The sequence below is a fragment of the Lissotriton vulgaris genome, chromosome 11, assembly GCF_964263255.1.
Source record: "Lissotriton vulgaris chromosome 11, aLisVul1.2, whole genome shotgun sequence".
Classification (NCBI taxonomy): Eukaryota; Metazoa; Chordata; class Amphibia; order Caudata; family Salamandridae; genus Lissotriton; species Lissotriton vulgaris.
In genome coordinates this window covers 151154791-151174993 of record NC_141699.1, presented here as the reverse complement: position 1 = coordinate 151174993, position 20203 = coordinate 151154791, and the positions used below count along the sequence as shown (strand labels likewise).

General features: G+C 43.4%; 1 long non-coding RNA gene across 1 annotated transcript in view; it reads right to left on the bottom strand.

The window, feature by feature from the left end:
* Positions 1-19439, bottom strand: part of LOC147679425 (uncharacterized) — a 104126-nt gene extending 84687 nt beyond the window's left edge. Inside the window, exon 1 of the long non-coding RNA XR_015300996.1 lies at positions 18234-19439. This is a non-coding gene — a long non-coding RNA (uncharacterized LOC147679425). The remainder of the gene's footprint in view (positions 1-18233) is intronic.
* Between the last annotated feature and the right edge of the window lie 764 nt (positions 19440-20203).

Below are 20203 nucleotides of genomic sequence, written 5' to 3'. Positions count from 1 at the left end.
CAGTGTTACTGCCGCCCCTTGCTGGAAGAAAGGAGGACAAGTCAGTATCCATCGACCTGGTAAAACCACATCATGTGGCCAATAATAAGTAGTAGGCCAAGTGGACTCCAAAGATGTAGCAGACGTCCAAATCTTGCTACAATCCAAGAGGTTCAAACTGAAAGACTCATCACCTTTGAAGAATCTGCAGTGCGAAAAGAAGGACTATGTAATAAAGCCATGGAACTTGTGCCTCTTAAAACCCAAATATCAGTTCGTCAAGTAACACCTGTCTACAATGAAATAGCATCTGACTATACTAACATGACAAATGATCCGGTAACTCCAGTGATTTCAAATAATCCTGACGCAATACCAAACTGCCTTTGGCTATTTTATCAACTTTGATACATTTACTGAGGATCCCAGTGAGCCTGAAGCAAAGCCAGCAAATTAAACTTTCAAAGAAAAAATAACAGAACTCTTTTATCAACTTGATAAAACATACCTGGTATCACCATAGGTTGAATTTTGGATTGTGTTAGGTGTACTTTTTCTCCTACTTTGGCCAATTCTAGTATTAACTTTGGGAAAGCTGATAGATGGAAAATATAGTAAAATGGACACAGCAAGTAAGAACATCAACTTGCTCCTAAAGCCACACAAATCATCCCATCGTGAGCAGAGAGACCTGTCATCAGTGAACATCATGGCAGTTCCTATACCTGGTGGTATAGCATGGGACAGAACTGATTATGATATTTATGGTCCTGTAGAGCTGTTGAAGATTCCACACCAATTTAAAGTTTCCTTGAGTGACTTTGTTTCACCCAGTACATTTTCTGATGATGGGGACTTTGAGACTGTTATCAATATGATGTCAGACTTAGAGATGTCAGCAAAATTTATAAAACATGAATGCTTAGAAGGTTCATCAGATTATGAACAAATGTATTGTTTTAATCACTATGGTCATCATTATTTGCACAAATCTGCAAACCCTAGAAATGTTTAATCTTATAATCAATAGGAACATTGTCCAACGCCACCAAAGGGTAGCTCGAAAACATTCTACGCAAAGTTTCCATACTTCTCAGGTTTTAATGTCACAAATCAAGAAACATTTTACTTTGAAAATGTTAATACGACAGGAATGAAAAGTATGTTGACTAATACTAAGCAAATTTATTCTGCGGCCTTTTATGCTCAGCTGTCTACATTAGGATTTGACTTTTGGAAAGACAACATTGAGACAAAAACTGTCTGGGGCTCAAAAGACTGGCAGGTTCAGGGGTTAGAAGCTTTACTCAGAGCCTGCATCATCCCAGAGCAGATAATGTTTTTAAATGACACTGTTCAACAGACATCTTGTCTTGGCTTAGCTAAGATAAAGTATTTAAACAAACCGTCCATACCTAAACCCACACCCGATAGTAATGACACTACAGATGAGGAGGTAGACGTAAAACACATTTTACAACAGAATAGAACTAATCCGGATTGGAAGAAATGGTTAATCTGGCCCACAGACACAAATAACTTTCAAGATAGATTCCTGAACAAAGCACAAGGGTTTACAGTACATAGGCCAGATCCAAGATATGCCCAGAAATAAAACAACACTTAACTTTACTTAAAGATGGCGTTGATTTAAGAGACTTCTTACTAGGACCTCGTAAACCATGTCATAAACGTTTCATATACGCTGGCATATATGGTGCTTTCAATAAAGCATGGAAAGTCATGCAAATGGAAACTGCAGAACGAACACGAGAAATTGGTCGTATTAATTTGGAGAAAACTCTCTCTGTAGTGGACAATGGGTTAACGACTGTCCTCCAGAATTTATTCTTTGGACAGGATTGTATCATCTGCTATAGATATAATAGAACAGGACTTACTCATGTCACAGCCTCAATGACGTTCTATAATGCTACTAGGCTGGACATAGCAAAATCTGCGTTCAGGCTACGTGCCTTGGCGTCTAATCAACACCACATCATTGTTTACTGGGTTTAACCTTACAGATAAACAAATCTCTTTGGCACAGAGGGGAGCAGACTATATGGTGCTGAGCATAGAAAAACTGGATAGGTTACCATTAACTGTTTCTGAGAAACCAGTCGTGGATGGATAATACATGGCACCATCACGATATGAGTGACGATTTTCCAGTTTCAGTATGGTCTAAAACACATGCCAGCAGGAGGACTGTATGAAAGGTTGGGTAAAGAGTACATAAAGTCGACCTGGGAATTACCATACACACACAAATGTTGGAGTGAGGGAGAGGAGGTATTTCTTAGTGGTAGAGGAGGTATTTCTTAGTGGTAAAAATTGTAAATACGCACTAAGTGGAACACTCTTATGTCAAGGTATTAATTTACATGGATCCTGCAATGGTTCTGCAAATAACCTTTCCTGCCACCTGCAGGGTTCCCCGGCAGCAGTGATAGATCCAGTTTTCATGCAGATTTCCAATGGAGGCTACATAATTGTGAATGATCACAGCTGTTGTGGAATGATGCCAGGAATAGCCTATCTCGTTAGTGTGTCAGCCAGGGTCAATTGTTGTATGCAAGTATTGTTTCCTAAAAGCAAGACAGACGAGGAGTCACCACTATGGCCTTCACTGAACAGCTCTTCTATACAAATTGATACTTTAAGCAGAATGAAAGCCATTCTTTTACAAAAAAAACTGTGCCACTGACCTCGTCCAAAGAGACGTATGATCTGCAAGTTGCAAGGACTTCTGCAGAGATACATGCCCTTTTATCCGCAAACTGTCCTATACATTTCGTAGAAATGTTAAGCCATATCTTAAACATGTCTGATACCAGTGGTATTGTACATGTATTTAAGGCAGTTTTTTCTGGACGGTTAGCACCTTTTGAAGCAGTCCTAGGCATTTTTCCAAATTTCGTGCACTCTGTGTTGGGCGGCCTGCCTCTTATTTTGTGACTCGTAGCAGGAATTCTATTTTTGTTTCTTCTGCTCAGATATGGCATGTCCAGTCACCAGCGATACCCAGATTACCATGGAGAACACGCTTCTGGTAATACAGTATCGTGAACGCATAACACAGATTCTTGGCTTGGCTCGTTTGAGAGATCTGAATACCACATGGTTTCTTTCGTTCAGACCAATCTGGTTCTATGATGCCTGCTTTGTGGAGAAGAATGCGTGTTGGATGTTTGTGTAACACTTCCATCAGCTCTGCCAACGGATGTTGACGCTTTGCTTGGTTCGGTAACGGCTCATGCATCGTGTTGTCCCCAGCGGCTACCAATTCTGATGACGGCATTCATTGAAGTCTCACCGGCAAATCAAGCTGAGGGTGAGATACGTGGACCAACAGGCACACAGGTACCATCTCCTGCGAACATTGCTAATGTGGATGACGCTGACGGCGATGCTTCTCCTCTGTGTACAGTTGATCTACTTAATGAAGTAGTCCAACTTTCACCTACTAGGTAGACAATTTCTTTGCCAGCCTAGAAGATTTAATGTTTTCTCCCGACCCTGGGAATAACTTTTGAAAAGAAACTAGCACACAGCGTTCTGTCAGCTATGAACTCGACCTTCGCTTTTCAAAACAAAACTTCTGACTTTGGAACTCTATTTTTCCATGATCTAAATTGATTTTCTTTTCAAAATTTGAATATTTGGCACAAGTAATCTGCTTCAAGTAGAACTATTCTTAGAGAACAAGAATTCTTTGAATACTTCCTAGAGACAATATTTGACCTTGTCCTCAAACAGTCAACAGTATTATATAATCTACTATGGAATGGTCTCGACCTTTTTTCTTATGTATTTTACGAGCCATTTCATAAATGTTATTTCGTGATTCATTCAGACAGCACTTCCAGTGTGGTATTATATGCTTTGAATGATAACACTGCCTTTTAGATGCGTACAGCACATTAGCTCATTTCTGTGCAACCATTTGAAATGCATTTCTTTGTGTTTTGGGTGGGATTGTAAATACACGCTTTTGATATGTTTTAAATGCTTAGAATTTAGTAATGTTAAACATAATAAGTGGAGTGGGTGTTGTATAGCATTTTAGGACCCTAGTGTAATTTTCCCGATTCATGCCCATATATAGGTATAAATCACCTTGTCCTTATATAGGCATAGAAATCATATTTAGACTTGGCCCATGCAGTCCAAATACAGGATGGCTACTTCCACTAGTTCCGAAAATCCACAACGATTTCTTGGAAAAACTCGCCTTCAGCAGTCAGGGACTTTCCCTTGCTTGAATATTGATTTGTCCAAGAACTCATGGAGTTTTCAAAGAACTGCGAGTCTTTGATGACATTATAATGTCCAACCTTACGTCAAACTCGGCACCTTCAAGGTATAAATACGGCCACACTTGCCAAAGCAAACACATAGTGGTTTAGAACAGTTCAACTATCTACTTGCCGGACGCACCCCTTGCGGGGTGTTGGGAAATCGAGTCCCGAGACCGAGCGATACCAGACCTCCTTCATTCTAAAACCAAGGTACGGACTACGGAGACGATTAGACCCTTTGAGAAATCTTGGCTAGATTCTTGGCAAAGAATACTAAATGACTAAATCTATGCTACACCTCACTTACTTCTTCCCTTGTACTAGACCTAGGTTAGGTACATCGGGGTAGGCGTATTTTAGAAACACCAGTTGAGTGTTTTAGTCATTGTTATTTATGTATGTATTTTAAGGCTTAGAAACCATACCTTAAAATTAAGTCTAATATATTCGATAGAGACCCAGTGGACCTCAGTCCCACGTCAATTCTATAGGATAGATTATTCCAATGCACAGAGCCTATTGGGAATATAGGAACTACACTACAGAAGGCTGACCCCTAGAGAGAAATGTTGGTCAGCTATTGAGAGGGAGGCCTTTGCTGTGGTTTGGGCTCTGAAGAAGCTGAGGCCATACTTGTTTGGCACTCACTTCACAGTTCAGACAGACCATAAGCCCCTCTTATGGCTAAAACAGATGAAGGGTGAAAACCCCAAACTTTTGAAATGGTCCATTTCCCTACAGGGGATGGACTATACAGTGGAACATAGACCTGGGAATAACCATGCCAATGCAGATGGACTCTCCAGATATTTCCACTTAGAACATGAAGACTCAACTGGTCATGGTTAGTTTAATGTCCCTGCATTTGGGGGGGAGGGGGATGGTGTAGGAGAGTAGGATCTGCTTCCTATGGTTACCTCCACGTTTTGCTGTGTTTCGCTGGTTTTTCGACTTTGGCTGTGGCCCTGCTAATCAGGACTACAGCCTAGCAGTTCTCTCTGACTTGACCTTTACTCCATGCTTCTCTATTGACTTTGATTGTCCAACTTTACCAGTTTTATCTTTTTTTTCTAAAACCTATTTGTCTTTTTAAACCACAACTGAAAATTATTTTTTTAAATAGCGGTTTCTAAAGGTTTACTACGTTGTAGGATTTCACAGCCCTGAAGAAGCCCTTGTGAATGGTAAAACGCGCTGACCGTTTTCTACATGTATACAAAGGACCTTTTGGAAAATAAAGATTTTCTACAAAACATACTATGTCTGCGAAAAAAACTTTGCTTTATGTGTACCACAATTTGATGATTTTGTGTATTGTTTCTCAGCAGCCTTTTTCTTGAAATTTGTGGTCATGTGGCATCTGGCCGTTAGAGGTGGGTGATACAAGTTGAGAGTACCTTGAGTGACCTGCCTAGGTAGTGCAGTTGCCATATACCTTGCTGCCCTTTGCTTTTTTGAAACGATTTTAGGGTTTGAATGACACACCTAGCGCACTTTCACACTATTATCCAACATGAGTTTTGACAACAACAGGGAGGAACTAGCCAAAGACCTCTATAAACCAAACAGTGAGATCAAACAAGTAGTCTCTAATGTAGGTAGCAAGAATGAAGGTTTAAAACTCAAATTTCAGAGGCTTGAACGAAAAAAAATAAAAATAAAAAGGAGTGGTCCAAATGGTGGGAGGGGGTCACCCTTAAACGTTACCTAGAAAGAATAAAATCCATAGGATCCTCACTTTTCCCAATTTTGACTATCTTGATCCGGATCTACTATCAGAATGGGAAGATAATTTACACAACTCTTCATTTACCATGATGAAGATATTGATCCAGCATGCTGAAAGAAAATACACCAAACTCCAGACTGAGATCAAGGCTCTGGAGGAAGAAATACGTCAACTAACCTTCCTGAGGCCACTACTAAAAACTATGCAATCCTGAAGGAACAAATCTCTGCCCATCAGACACTAGTTAAAAATAGGAAACTTAATAAAATAAGGAGAGATGATCGCGACGAGGAAAAAAGTTGTATCTTTACGTTTGCAAGAAGATTTGATGATATACAGGTCCCCAAGGCCACAACACCTGTCACTTCCAACACCGGAAGCATCTCTAGCATCAGCGCTAGTTCAGAGGCCTCTCTGGTAGATGAACCAAACACAGAAGGGGGCAACAAGACTGAATTAAAGGGAGCTTGTTCCTCGACTTTTTTAGAGGAGGTACTCAGATTCAGAATCGGAAACAAAAAGCAAAGAGAACAAGCATTGCCAAAGCCAACAGGTCTAGCCTATGGGAGCTATTTACTTTGCCAATGGTTCTAGCCATCCTATACAACATTCTGATGTAGTGCAGTATGTTTTTTTTAAGCCATATATGGCATTTACAAAATAATGAAAGTATTTTTATTTGTGTGTCCTAGCTGGATTGGTAAACAAAAAAAAAGTAGCAAGGGGGAAGCAACAGGAGGAAGTGTGAAGCAACACTGTGGCGCAGGTGGGGAAAGCAACAGGGGGGCATTGGGAAGGTCAGGGGTGTAGCTTCACGGGGTGTTTGAGGTTTGACACAGCCCAAATAAAAAGATTCTTGGCTTGCTAGTTGGGTCTGGGGTTCCTTATTTGCTCTGCTGTTTATATGTCGGTTTTTCTTGTCATGAGACAAAAATGAAATACAAAATAGTAACATTTGTCGTAAGTCGGAGATAGAGAACAGAAACAGAGATACCCATCTGGTGGCTGAATTTCAAAATGTGAAACCAGATAACTTGGAATAATTCTGACTTCCCTGCTTGTCAAAATTGTGTGAACCAAGGCAAATATTTTATTTCACAGAGCTTCCTTTATCTTTCTTGTCACATATGAGCACACTTTTAAATACCAGAGGTCAGGATGCGTACTGTAGAAACAGCGCTTCCTTTATCTTTCTTGTCACATATCAGCACACTTTTAAATACCTGAGGTCAGGGTGCACACTGTAGAAACATCTCTTATGTTTGATTTAATAGACTTTAATGTTGCTCCCTCTATATAAGAATTCAGGTCACATGACTACTGACTTTCCTCTTAGTACACTTATGGCATTGCAGTTGGGGGGCGAGCCAAAAATGTTTCTAAAAACTATCACTTTTAATTAATGTATGTCTATATGATGATATAATCTGAAGCACTAAAAAGAAATGATTCCACATGGTGAAGAAATACACTTTTATGAATTTTGAAGAGATTGTTACATTTCACATTTTTACATTAAGTTTGTTGCACAATATACATGCCAAACATTTTCATTTCTTGGCTCGAGCTCATACTCTTAGAGCCAAGCCAGATCCATGACTTAGCTCTGGCTCGGTTCGCCCTATTAATTTGTCTGTGCACCATCCTCTACTTTTGACTCGGGCCATCAGTCACTTGATAAAATGATATTCAAGAGGCGGGGACTAGAAAAATTGAGCCTTCCCGATTTGACAACTCTACCATCATGGCTTCTTGTAGCAGAGACAAAGCAGAGTGCGTGCTGTGAAAATGCATTTAAAATAAGTGATCCTAGGGTGGGGACTCCAGCCCATTGTGTTATAAGTATCTATAGTCAAGAGTTCCCGGGGACAACTACCTGGCCCAGGTGGGATGGGCAGGGGCGTAGCTTCAGTGGGTGTTTTAGGTGTGACACCCCTCAAATTCATTCTTAGACTGGCAGTTTTTCTCATCATTATCATTTCACTAAGAGTTTTTAACTTATTGATTTTTTGGATCATGATTTTGTACACATAGATTGACTGGTTTACTAAAAAAGTAGTAAATCGGAACCTACAGAAGTACTTGTTGAATGGGTGCAAATGTACTACTTTTTGGAATTCACAAACATTGGCAGTAGTAGGCTTAGAAAGCTGTGCAAGTCTCAGGTTTCTAGGCATACTACTGGCAATGAAACACCCAAAAGGTGATGGGATGAATGCTTGCAAATAGTCTAACCAGTGGCATTCGCTCAGGGTAGCCTTCTAACCCTTCGTTTGTTGCCCACTGTGTCACCCTAGATAGAGGCCCAACTAATTCAAATCAGTACAGACCCTATTCCTCGTGGAAACAGTCTTTCCCAAACTTTCGTCATCTCACCTCTTCAGTGTGCAACACGTTGCTTTTTTGGATAGGAAATTTGAAATTCACCCCCCGCAAATGTCACTGACTAAGCTATGCCCCTGAGAAAGGTAAACACAGTGCAAGTAGGATGCAAAAACAAAGAGCGAGAGAGAGGATCATGGGGGGAGTAAGCAGATGAGAGAGAGGTCGAGGTGAGTAGAGAAGCACAAGTGCAAAAAAAGCAAAAAAGGGAAAAACACATGGGCAGCGCAAGCACATGAGCGAGACATACATGAGAGAGACAGCTGGGAAAAGACGCACTCTTGTAGAGTGCTTAAACAAAAAAATAACATTAGCGGCTAAAAACAGAGCAGTAAAAAAATACAAGTTATGGGTCCATGCTCCAGGGCAGAGACAAACCCAAGAAAAGGAAGTAAAGCCCACACCTGATAACCAAGTGTCCTGGAGTATCCCGAGGAGGAAGGGGAATTTCCTTCTCAAGAATACTCCTTTTTGTTGCCATCTTACGTATTTTCGAGAAAATAGGCATGATGGCAAGACTTTCAAAGATTTTAGAAGTGAGAAAAACACAAACAGAACAAATATCTTTACCGTACCCACGAAAGAGGTGAGTCTGTCTTTTATACTAGTTTAGTAGTCCTCACCAAAGATAGGTGAGAAACCAACAAAACGCGTATCTTTACCGCCCCCACAAAAGCTGTGGGTTTGTTTTTATACTTTTCAGCAGTACTCACCGAAAAATAACTGGAAGGCCTCTTGAAGATTTTGGAAAAACGCGGCGCGCAGTTTCAAGGTGGGATTTGTAGAACCTCGGACTCGTCTGCTTCGCAGGTTGGGCTTTGGTTCAGGACGTTCCGCTATTTCCTCACCGCCTCGTGTGGATGCTGGGCCGCAGTCGGTCCCCCTCTTCGCCTCGAGGGAGTTAGCGGGAATTCACCGCGTTGTGCACTTTTGAAGTCCGTCAACGGTCAGGAGGGGACAGTACCGGGTCCAATATCGCCGGCGCGTGGGGGAAAGGGAATGTACCTGTTCAGGCGCCAATTAATGTGGTAAATTAAATTTACTTATTACCTCATTTCTGAATTTCTATGCTTAATAAATCATAATTTCTTGTCAATGCAAAGCGAGGAGTCCGTGGTGCTCAAATGAAGGAGGAGGAGACCAATAACTCGAGTTAAGGGGAGCGCTTCCAGCACCAAGCGGGCACAGGAGCAATCTCTCGAGTCCCTCTCTTGAAGTGGGAATGGGTTCTTTATTTTCAACAGCAGGACATTATACAGTCTTGGTCATGAGGCAAAATAGAGGAACAAACAGGTCATGGCAGATAGAGGAACAAAAATCAGCAAGAGGAGCAGATTGTGAAGAAATGGGGGCGTGTCTTAGGCTTCGTGAGGGGACTTGCGATGTGAAATAGTCTGACAGTTGGAAGGGGGAGGCTTCCTCATTTGGGGTTTGTGCTCGTGCTTCATGTCAAAAAGAGGAACTATCTTGTGTAAAACAGAGACCATCTGCTCTCTGGCTTGCAGTAACTATTTCTTAAAACAGGAACTATCTGCTGGTTCTGGGAATTGGCTGAAGCACAGGAAGGGGTGGTCAATGAACTAAGATGCCAGGTGCAGGGTGTCTTACAGTTAATAATAGTAATAGGGGCATTTATATAGCGCTGGGTTTTTACGCGCACCGGCGTGTCCCCGCGCTTCGACCGCTGCGAAACCCTTCCTGGCTTCCCTGAGAGATGGTCCCTTAATGGGTATCTCCAGGGTGAGACCAGGCATCCCCGGCGGTCTGATGGGGCCGTTAGTGAAGATGAGGCAAGCTAGTGCCCAGAGTTGCCGAGTGTGATCGCTGATCAGAGTGGGCACCGAGGCGAGAGAATTATCGAGTCCGCTGACCCTGGTCCAGAAACCTGCCGCGTCGGGAATCGTACCCTGGTCCCGGGCCGTCCTCTGCTCTCGGGTCTGCCGCCTCTAACCAGTGAGCCACACTACTTCACTGAGAACAGGAACTATCTGCTGCTGGTTCCCAGAATTGGCAGAACCACAGAAATGTGTGTGTTCACAGTGTACAACCTTGTGCTTCCTCTATTAGTTGGTGTGGTTTCAGGGCCTAACCTCGTGCTTCCTCTTTCAGTTGGGGGTGGTCACAGGGCAGTTGTTATGTTATGTTATGTTATGTTAACTGCATTTATTTTGCGCACAGCTGCTCCAGCGAAGGAGCGTCCTGGCGCATGGAAAAGGTGAACATAACACAACGCGGAAAAAAGGTGAGAGTCAACATAAGAAGATTAAAACAAATAGGTTTTCACGGCCCTGCGAAATGCTAGCAGATCCTCTAACAGGCGGATTTCCAAAGGAAGCGAATTCCAGAGAGCCGCAGCTCTCACACGGAAGGAGCGGCCGCCCATCCGGCTAAGCCTGAAACGCGGGGTAACCGCAAGGGATTGCCCTAGGGATCTGAGGGGGCGAGTAGGGACATAAGGGGATATAAGGTTATTGAGGATCTCAGGTGCCGAGCCTTTTAAAATTTTAAAAGCAAGGCTGAGTACCTTGAAATGGATTCGGCTTTTCACTGGTAACCAGTGTAAGGGGTGGTGATGGACAGAGTTTCTGAATTAAGCAGAATACTCTCACCCAGTCAAGAGATCAGGGCTAGATCCAACACCGTTTTTTAGCTCACTGCACCATCCCGACGACGACTCATTGCACCATCAGGATTCAAGCAAGCCGGGCCGACGACGGCCCGACGACGGCTGAAATGCCAGAAACCGGTCCCCGGAAGCTTGTTTCCTTCCCAGTGTAAGAATTGGCTTGGTAGTTTGGTTTGCCCTGTTCCCATGATGCACTGGGCCAGGGACAGACTGATTTGCATATAGCCAGGTTCTGAGCTGGGATGGTGCAGTGAGCTAAATAACGGTGATGGATCAAGCCCTGATCTTTGGACTGGGTAAGAGTGGTCTGCTTAATCTTAGACACTCTGTTCATCACCACCCCCTTTTCTGAATCGTTTTTGGCCACTATAGGTGTGGCAGGGTATACTCAGACATGAGTCCCTTGCTCACTGAACCATCAGGATTCAAGCAAGCCGGGCCGACGACGGCTGAAATGCCAGAAACCGGTCCCCGGAAGCTTGTCTCCTTTCTGGTGAAGAATTGGCTTGGTAGTTTAGTCTGCCCTGTTCCCATGATGCACTGGGCCAGGGACAGACTGATTTGCATATAGCCAGGTTCTGAGCTGGGATGGTGCAGTGAGCTAAGTAACGGTGATGGATCAAGCCCTGTTCTTTGGACTGGGTAAGAGTGGTCTGCTTAATTCAGACACTCTGTTCATCACCACCCCCTTTTCTGAATCATGTACTGTTGTAGGCAAGACCTAAAAAGAAGTTAAATATGTTCCCTTTATATCCTTTTTATCACCACTGAACAGAAATGTCGCTGCTTGTTCAGTGCTGTAGTCACAGATAAGAAACACAACAAACATTTGTAGTCTCAATTATTTGCCTGCAATTTTCTTTACATCAACCCACACTCATCACAGTCTTTTTTCATGGAGGGGACAATTGTATCATCACACAGGAAGAAAATACCCCCCTAGGATCTCTTGCATTAATAGACACATTTTCACTTCATTCCATTTTTCCATTTGCTTTTCTGGACACAGACTGATTTTGTTATCTTGAAGAACACACGTCATTCATTCATTCTTCAGAAAAGTAAATAAGAAATATGAAGAGAGTCGGCTTTGTTTCAGCCCCTTCAGCTATTGGCTGTTATGTGTTTTCTGTAGTTTGCCATACGTTATGTTATGTTATGTCATGTTAAATGGGTGTCTTGTAGAGCGCACAGCTACTCGGGCAGAGTGTCCCGGCGCTATACAGATCTGTAGAGGAGAGGCCAGGAACATAGACGACTATAAGCCAAAGAGCCAAGTCTTAAGTTCTTTTCGAAAGGACAGCAGATTGTCTAGATTCCTAAGAGACAAGGGAAGTTTATTCCAAAGTTGAGGGGCCAGCAATCTGTAGGAATGTCCGCCAATGCGAGCACGTTTGATGGTTGGGATAATGGCCAAAGCTTGTGAGGCCAAGCGAAGAGATCTAGAAGGAAATTAGAATTGAACTCTTTTCCTTAAGTAAACAGCACCAACACCGTGCAATGATTTGAAGGCCATGGTCAGAGTTTTAAAATGAATACGCTTCCGCACCGGCAGCCAATGAAGCGAATCGAGGAGAGCTGAGGTGTGAACCCTGCGGCTGAGGCCAAAAATGGCCCTCGCTGCTGAATTCTGAACTGTCTGGAGGCATGCAAGAAGGTACTCCGGAAGGCCCAGATATAGTATAGTTAGAGTAATCGAGCCTGGAACCAATCAGTGCCTGGACTGTAATACTCCTATGACTATGGGAGAGGAAAGGAAGAAATTTCCTAAGAGTACCCAACAAGGCAAAACATTGGCCAACTAGGCTGAAAATCTGGGGCTTAAAAGTTAGACCAGTGTCAATCTTTATACCTAGGTTCTTTGCCACTGACGTGGGTGATGCAGGAGGATGCATATCGGCCGGCCACCAGGATTTCCAATGGGCATCAGGAGGACAGCCAAAGAAAATAATCTCCGACTTGACTTGAAACGGCCTCAAGGCACCTCCTGATAGAATTGCAGACGAACTCAGTATTCCCGTCACAGGTTAAGAGGAGCTGCGTGTCGTCGTCATATGACACAATACGCGCTCCATGCGACTCAACCAATTCAGCCAAGGGAGAAAGATAAACATTAAAAAGAGTGGGGCTCAACACCGACCCCTGTGGCACTCCTACGGCCAAAGGAGGAACAGCAGCTGAGAAAGGGGGGGCCCAGATCAATTGTTGGCGGTCGGACAAGAAGGACTTAAACCAATTGAATACCGTCCCTCTCAGTCCAATCTCCTGGAGTCTTGTAAGAAGATGGCAGTGAGGGACGGTATCAAAGGCCGCCGATAAGTCCAATAGCACCAGCATCGCCTTCCCACCACGGTCCGTAACGTCCTTAATAGACTCAGTTACTTCCGATAAAGCTGTCTCAGTGCTCAAATTTGAGCGGAAGCCAGACTGAGTAGGGTACAGGATATCTCGAGCTTCAAGGAAGCTGGAGAGAGTGGAATATACGTGCTTTTCTGCTATTTTAGCCAGAGCAGGGAGCAACGAGATCGGTCTATAATTGCAGTGCTCTAAAGGATCAAGGTTAGGTTTTTTTAACAGTGGAACGATGTGCGCCTTTTCCCATGCACTAGGGACGATACCGGTTTCAAGAGAGGCGTTGAGAATCGGATTAACCAAAGGGTTGATAACATGGGCCATTTTGGCTAAAATTTTAGCAGGGCAAGGATCCGATGGGGAGCCGGACTTTAATTTTAGTAACAGATCCAGTGACAATTGAAGAGATAGAGAGGGAAAGGTTGTAAGCATGTGATTATCAGGGAGGGAACACTGATTGTCAGGGAGGGAACATATTCCAGACGAAATTGGAAAAAAGCTCATTTGTAGAAATATCAGGCAAGAAAGAGGCCTGAATGCTTAAGATTTATTCAAGAAAAAATTCGCCAATTGCTTGACCCAAGATTTAGATGGGGAGGGTTTAGAAATTTAGGCCGCAGGGGAGGTGAACTCCTTAACGATTCTAAAAATGTCTTTACTAATGTTACTCGCTGAATCGATTCTTCTAGCGAAGTACACTTTCTTCTCAGCGACAATAGCTTTATGATAGTCCTTGATGAGGACTTTATACGTCACTTTAGATGCCGCATCGTAACAGCGACGCCATACTCTTTCGGCTTTCTTGCAACTCCTTCTGGTCTCATGGAGTGCAGGAGTAAACCATGGAGCCGATGTACGTCGGACAGATTTGGGCTGAGTGGGAATAGGTGCTAACTCATCAAAGCGCTGAAGAAGCCATGACTGAAAGATGGCAAGATCATTTTCTAACTCACTCGTGAGTTGGCAAGGATGAATAGTAAAGGAGCGCTCCAACATATCAGCCTTAACCTGATGATAGGGGCGGAAAACCGTAGACTGTGAGTCTACACCGCTACTAGTTGTCTTAGAGATATTAAGTATATCAAAATTCAGCAAGTAGTGGTCCGACCAGACCAGGGGTACCGGAGGAAAGGACATAATAGGAAGCGAATAATATATCTGGTCCAGAATATGACCTTTATTATGGGTGGCGGAAAGAATATATGAGGAAAGACCAAAAGTGCTAGTTACATCCTGAAGTTTCAAGGAATCCGCAGCCTCAGCATCATCCATATGAATGTTAAAATCTCCAAGAAGTAAGCAGTGCTTATATTTCATAATCAATGGGGACATAGCCAGATGAAGGTCTTCATAGAAGGAGCTAAGGTGACCAGGAGGCCTGTACACCAACAAACCAGCACACGACTGGTGAGGGGAGAAGGATAGACAAAAGCCAAGTGACTCCACTCCTGAGATAGCCTCTGTCTCAACCACTGAGCAGGAGTATCGCCTATCAACCACAATGGCCACACCCCTGCACCTACCTACAGCACGGTCTTTCCTCACCATATAGTAGTTCGAAGGAAGGGCAGTAGTAATATCAGGGCTTGAAGCGTCGCCAAGCCAGGTCTCTGTTAGATAGAGGCAGGCCGGCTTATACTCTGTTAAAAGGTTAAAAAGATCTAGGGCATGTTTGCCCACGGATCGAGTGTTAAGAAGCATACAGGAGTGGGGCCGACCCTTGGCCCGCACCAGATCAGAGGGATTAGTCACACATGCAGTGGCCGGTCCGAGGGGTGCGGTACCAACCGTCCACCCGCATCGCGCACAATTTAAAACAGCAGTGGAGGGGTCGCACAAAGGCTCAGGGCACTCGCAGCCAACATTTCCCCTAAGACTGTAGAGAGTTACAGAGTCATAGCTATGTGTGATTCCCGGGGTGGGGGTTAAGGATGCAAAAGCAGCGGTGGGCCCGGACGCCTCCGGGACGCGGATGGGCGCAGACAGGCTTACCTCTGGCGCACCTCCGGCGCGCATTAAGGCGCACCTGCTGCACACGTCCGCTGCACGTCCTCGGAGGCACGCTAGTCATATAGGGGGGGGCAGGTCACTTGACGCAAAACACTAGTGTGCCAACCTACTTCCCCCAAGATGGCGGCCGCGCTAGAAGCAGCGCCCAAAATCCAGCGTGGAGTCAGGTAAAGCAAAAGTATTACTCACACACGCTGTTGAATCCAATTCTAACACATGCTGTGGTATCAGTGCCCAAAGTCGGCTGAGGCAAGAGCATAGAACACACAAGCCCCCAAATATGAAATGCTAACAGTAGTTGTCATTCACACTGTTACAAACATAAAAGATATCCAGACAGAAAAGTTAAAAAGAAATGTGCGTGTGTGCAAGTTCCCGGCTGAGCCTCAGGAACAGATCTGATGCGGCAGTGAAAAGTCCGACCTTTTAAGGTCACCTGACCCAAAACACTAGCGTGCCAACCTACTTCCCCCAAGATGGCAGCCGCGCTAGAAGCAGCGCCTAAAATCCAGCGTGGAGTCAGGTAAAGCAAAAGTATTACTCACACACGCTGTTGAATCCAATTCTAACACACGCTGTGGTATCAGTGCCCAAAGTCGGCTGAGGCAAGAGCATAGAACACACAAGCCCCCAAATATAAAATGCTAACAGTAGTTGTCATTCACACTGTTACGAACATAAAAGATATCCAGACAGAAAAGTTAAAAAGAAATGTGTGTGTGTGCAAGTTCCCGGCTGCGCCTCAGGAACAGATATGATGCGGCGGTGAAAAGTCCGACCTTTTAAGGTCACCTGACGCAAAACACTAGCGTGCCAACCTACTTCCCCCAAGAAGGCAGCCGCGCTAGAAGCAGCGCCTAAAATCCAGCGTTGAGTCAGGTAAAGCAAAAGTATTACTCACACACGCTGTTGAATCCAATTCTAACACACGCTGTGGTATCAGTGCCCAAAGTTGGCTGAGGCCAGAGCATAGAACACACAAGCCCCCAAATATAAAATGCTAACAGTAGTTGTCATTCACACTGTTACAAACATAAAAGATATCCAGACAGAAAAGTTAAAAAGAAATGTGCGTGTGTGCAAGTTCCGGCTGAGCCTCAGGAACAGATCTGATGCGGCGGTGAAAAGTCCGACCTTTTAAGGTCACCTGACGCAAAACACTAGCGTGCCAACCTACTTCCCCCAAGATGGCGGCCGCGCTAGAAGCAGCGCCCAAAATCCAGCGTGGAGTCAGGTAAAGCAAAAGTATTACTCACACACGCTGTTGAATCCGTTGGATGGGTGGTCCATCTAGGCCAAAGGATTTTGTGGATGAGTGGATCATTTAATGTGGGTTCTCCTTAGATGATGGGATTCAAGCTGTTTTGTTAGACTACAACATTGTTGCTTTTTAATGTATTTACTGTGCCTACATAATAAAATGAATCACAGGTTATGGCTTTTTTTGTTTAGGAATGATTTGTTGTTTGCGTATCTAGCCTGCTATAGATGCAGAGTGCCAATTGCTAACTGCCGCTGCACTTTCATTTGAATTATTTTGCTGGGATGATAACATGTTGTATTTGCAGCCTTTTTAATCACAAAGTAAAAGCATGGACTTATATATGGAGAAGTGTGGCTCACTGGTTAGAGGAGGCAGACCTGGAAGCAGAGGTCAGCCCGGGACCAGAGTTCAATTCCCGGCTCGGCAGGGTCTTGAGTCCTAATAATGTCCATGGACTCGACAATTCTCGCTCCGTGCCTACTCGATTCACTGGTTCACACTCTGCAACTCTGGGCAATAGCTTGCTTAATCTCCACAACGGCCCCTCGCGGCGGGATGCCTGGCTTTCACCCTGCGGATACCCTGCCGGGGCTATCTCACAGGGGAATACCAGGACGGGTTCCCTAAGCAAGCGCTTAGAAACCGCTTGGTGATTTGCGCTATATAAATTCCTGTACATTTACATTTACATATAGATTTTTATAAAGAAATAATGAATATACTTGAACTTTACCAAAAGTATATGTTATGCAAGATTTTGTGCTTATGCTTTTTAAGGGTACAACTTAATTCTGTCAGGGCACTCTGTTCAGGAAAGGAGCCCCACCCCCAACATCCATATTGGCATAACCCAAGGTTTTGCTTAAATATTGGATCTTTTGCCTAAGCCAGCTGGGTGCAACACACTCAATGTCGCCTAACTCTAATTAAACACATGCCCTAACAAAAGGTCAGGTATAATGATTTTACCATAGGTAATTTTAGTTCAAATTTTAAAATGTTTTAAAAAGTGGGAAATCTTCCCACTGTTTTACCCCAAACTGCCCTTTGCTCCTTCTACATTCCAGTTTATATGAGGGCATGGGGAAGGATATCTTTAGAAAGAAGAATGTAGGACTGATATGAGGAAGACATGGACTCAGACTATAGAGGATTATCAGCACGGGATTGGGACATCATCCCCTCATCCATCTTCCTCGTCATATAATTTACTCATTATACACTTATAGTTCTCTGCAGTGCATAAAGAAAGATTCTGGTCTGACCATATAAAATTCTTCACAAATCTTATTGTATTATCATACCAAATACAATTACACAGTCACTGATAGTAATTCAAGGATTTTTGATTAAAAAACCTTGGCCTTGAAACATTTTCTGGATCTTTCCTCCAAAACTTTGTCCAGATTATGGTTTTCTAGCACGCCCCACCCCACCTCTTCGGCACTAAGGACTTCGTCAACTCAACACAGAAAACCAGTTGGACTTCAGCCACCCCACAACCTACTAAGCAGTATTGGAGTGAGATGTTTACAGTAACGATCAATCCTATAAGACATCACAAAGCTAGTTAGTAGAATGACATACCTTCTTTCATTAAGGCCGGGTCTGGTGGCTCAGTGGACTGCTGCGCGCACTGCAAGGGCCTGTGTTCGACCTCATGGTCACAGGCTCAAATCTCGGCGGGTCCACTCAGCCTTTCATCCATCTGAGGTCAATAAAATGAGTACCATTGAGTTGGGTAACAACAAACATCTGTTATTCAGCGCCAAGATACCAGTAGTGGTGAATGTGCGCTTTACAAATACACATGTTATGTTAAGGAAAGGCAGACTCAAGAACACTGCGAAACATTTGAAATGTTCATTTTAAACTCAAAATCCTATCCTAGCGCGCACAATATGATTTGGTAATTACAATAAAAACAACCAGAGTGGTAGGTGCAGCATTTTCCAAAAGTGTGAACAGCAGAAAATACTCTTAACATATTGGCTATGTAACTTGATAACAACCCCAGCCTCATTTCTTTACTTATTAAGCTAATCTTAGCACCAAAAGGAAAACCTAGTTTGAATTTCAGAGATGGTTCGCATTTGCATACTTGTTTGAATAATAAACGGGGATATTATGTTCAATATGATAGCAATATCTGCTATTCTTAAAAGCAATTGAAGCCAGGCTGATAAGGTCAGCAAATGAAGGCAGAATGACTAAAGTTAGCCTTCAGCAACAGTAGGTGGTGCCGATTCTGCATGTCCTACCTTGTCTGTGTCACTTGACACAAAGTTCCTCCCTAATCCTTCACACAGTGTGGGTGGCTCCTGTAAGATTATTTAGTTATTATTGAGTATTTCAGGATAAATAATTAGCAGAAGACAGCCAGGTGCCCGTCCTTTGATTTATTTTTATTCCGGGAGACTGTGCTATTAGAACAATAACAATAAGAAATATAGTTATCAGCTTCCCATGGAAACTTTGTTCAAAAGTCAATTTCATTTATTTAGAACAGTCAACTCTGGTTAAATGCTGTGAATAAAGTCGAGCAGATTTGATTATCCCATAACAAAGAAAAAATGACATACAATAAATGTGCATTCTATATTTAACACTCATATTCGTATCTAAATTATTCATATGCGTAACCTAAAATTAAAATGCCTATTAGAGAAAAAAACGTGATAATTGTGAGAAACTGAGTTGTTGGTTGACTGGGGTGTGAGCCCTGGTCAAGCAGCAAACACAATCTGTGTCATGGTAAGGCTCAAGCAAACCCCAACTTAACCTGTCCTCATCACCCTTGTAGCTCGGCACAGAGCAGTCAGACTCAATTTAGAGGCGATGTGTACATTATTTGTGCAATACCTCAAACAGTAAAACTATGAAGAAGATCCCATACAAAGTTAGAAAAATAGAGCACAAAAATACAATTTGGTAAAACAGGAGTTCTTTTTTTTCAAGAATAAAGTGAATATAGCGCCAAAAAATACAAAGCGCCAACTCGGGACATCTGGTCACACTGGCCCGGGTCAAATTCAAAAGTTTAGACCAACTGCAGGCCCAGAAGTGTACTGAAGAGGTGGTGTCTGAGGTCCAGTATTTATACACAATTGTGCCTTTGAAGTGGGGAGAAGCTTCTAGAGGCATGCTTTTGAAGTACAGAAATGCCTTCCTTCCTAGCTCCAGACGAGGGGGTATGCAGCCATTTCTGTGAAGACAGGACAACTGGATGAAACACAGGTGTCTGAAACTTAATTCAGACAATTCTGAAATTATGGTTTGGCAAAGTCACTCCCTTTGACCGGAGTCAGATAGTACAAACTGTGGTAGCCAGCCTGATTTTGAACTGCCATAAGAGGCAATCCACTAGTGAGAACCTCAAGTAGTTGCATTGGCTACCGATTCAACAAAGGATTAGATTTAAAGCCATGTGAAATATCTTTAAGAGCATTGTCTCATAAAGGGCCTCTGTATTAACAGAGAAGGTTCAAGATGTATAACCCTGCCAGGGCTCTTCGTTTCAAAGTAAGGTCTGCATCCCAAGGATTCATAAAGAAAGA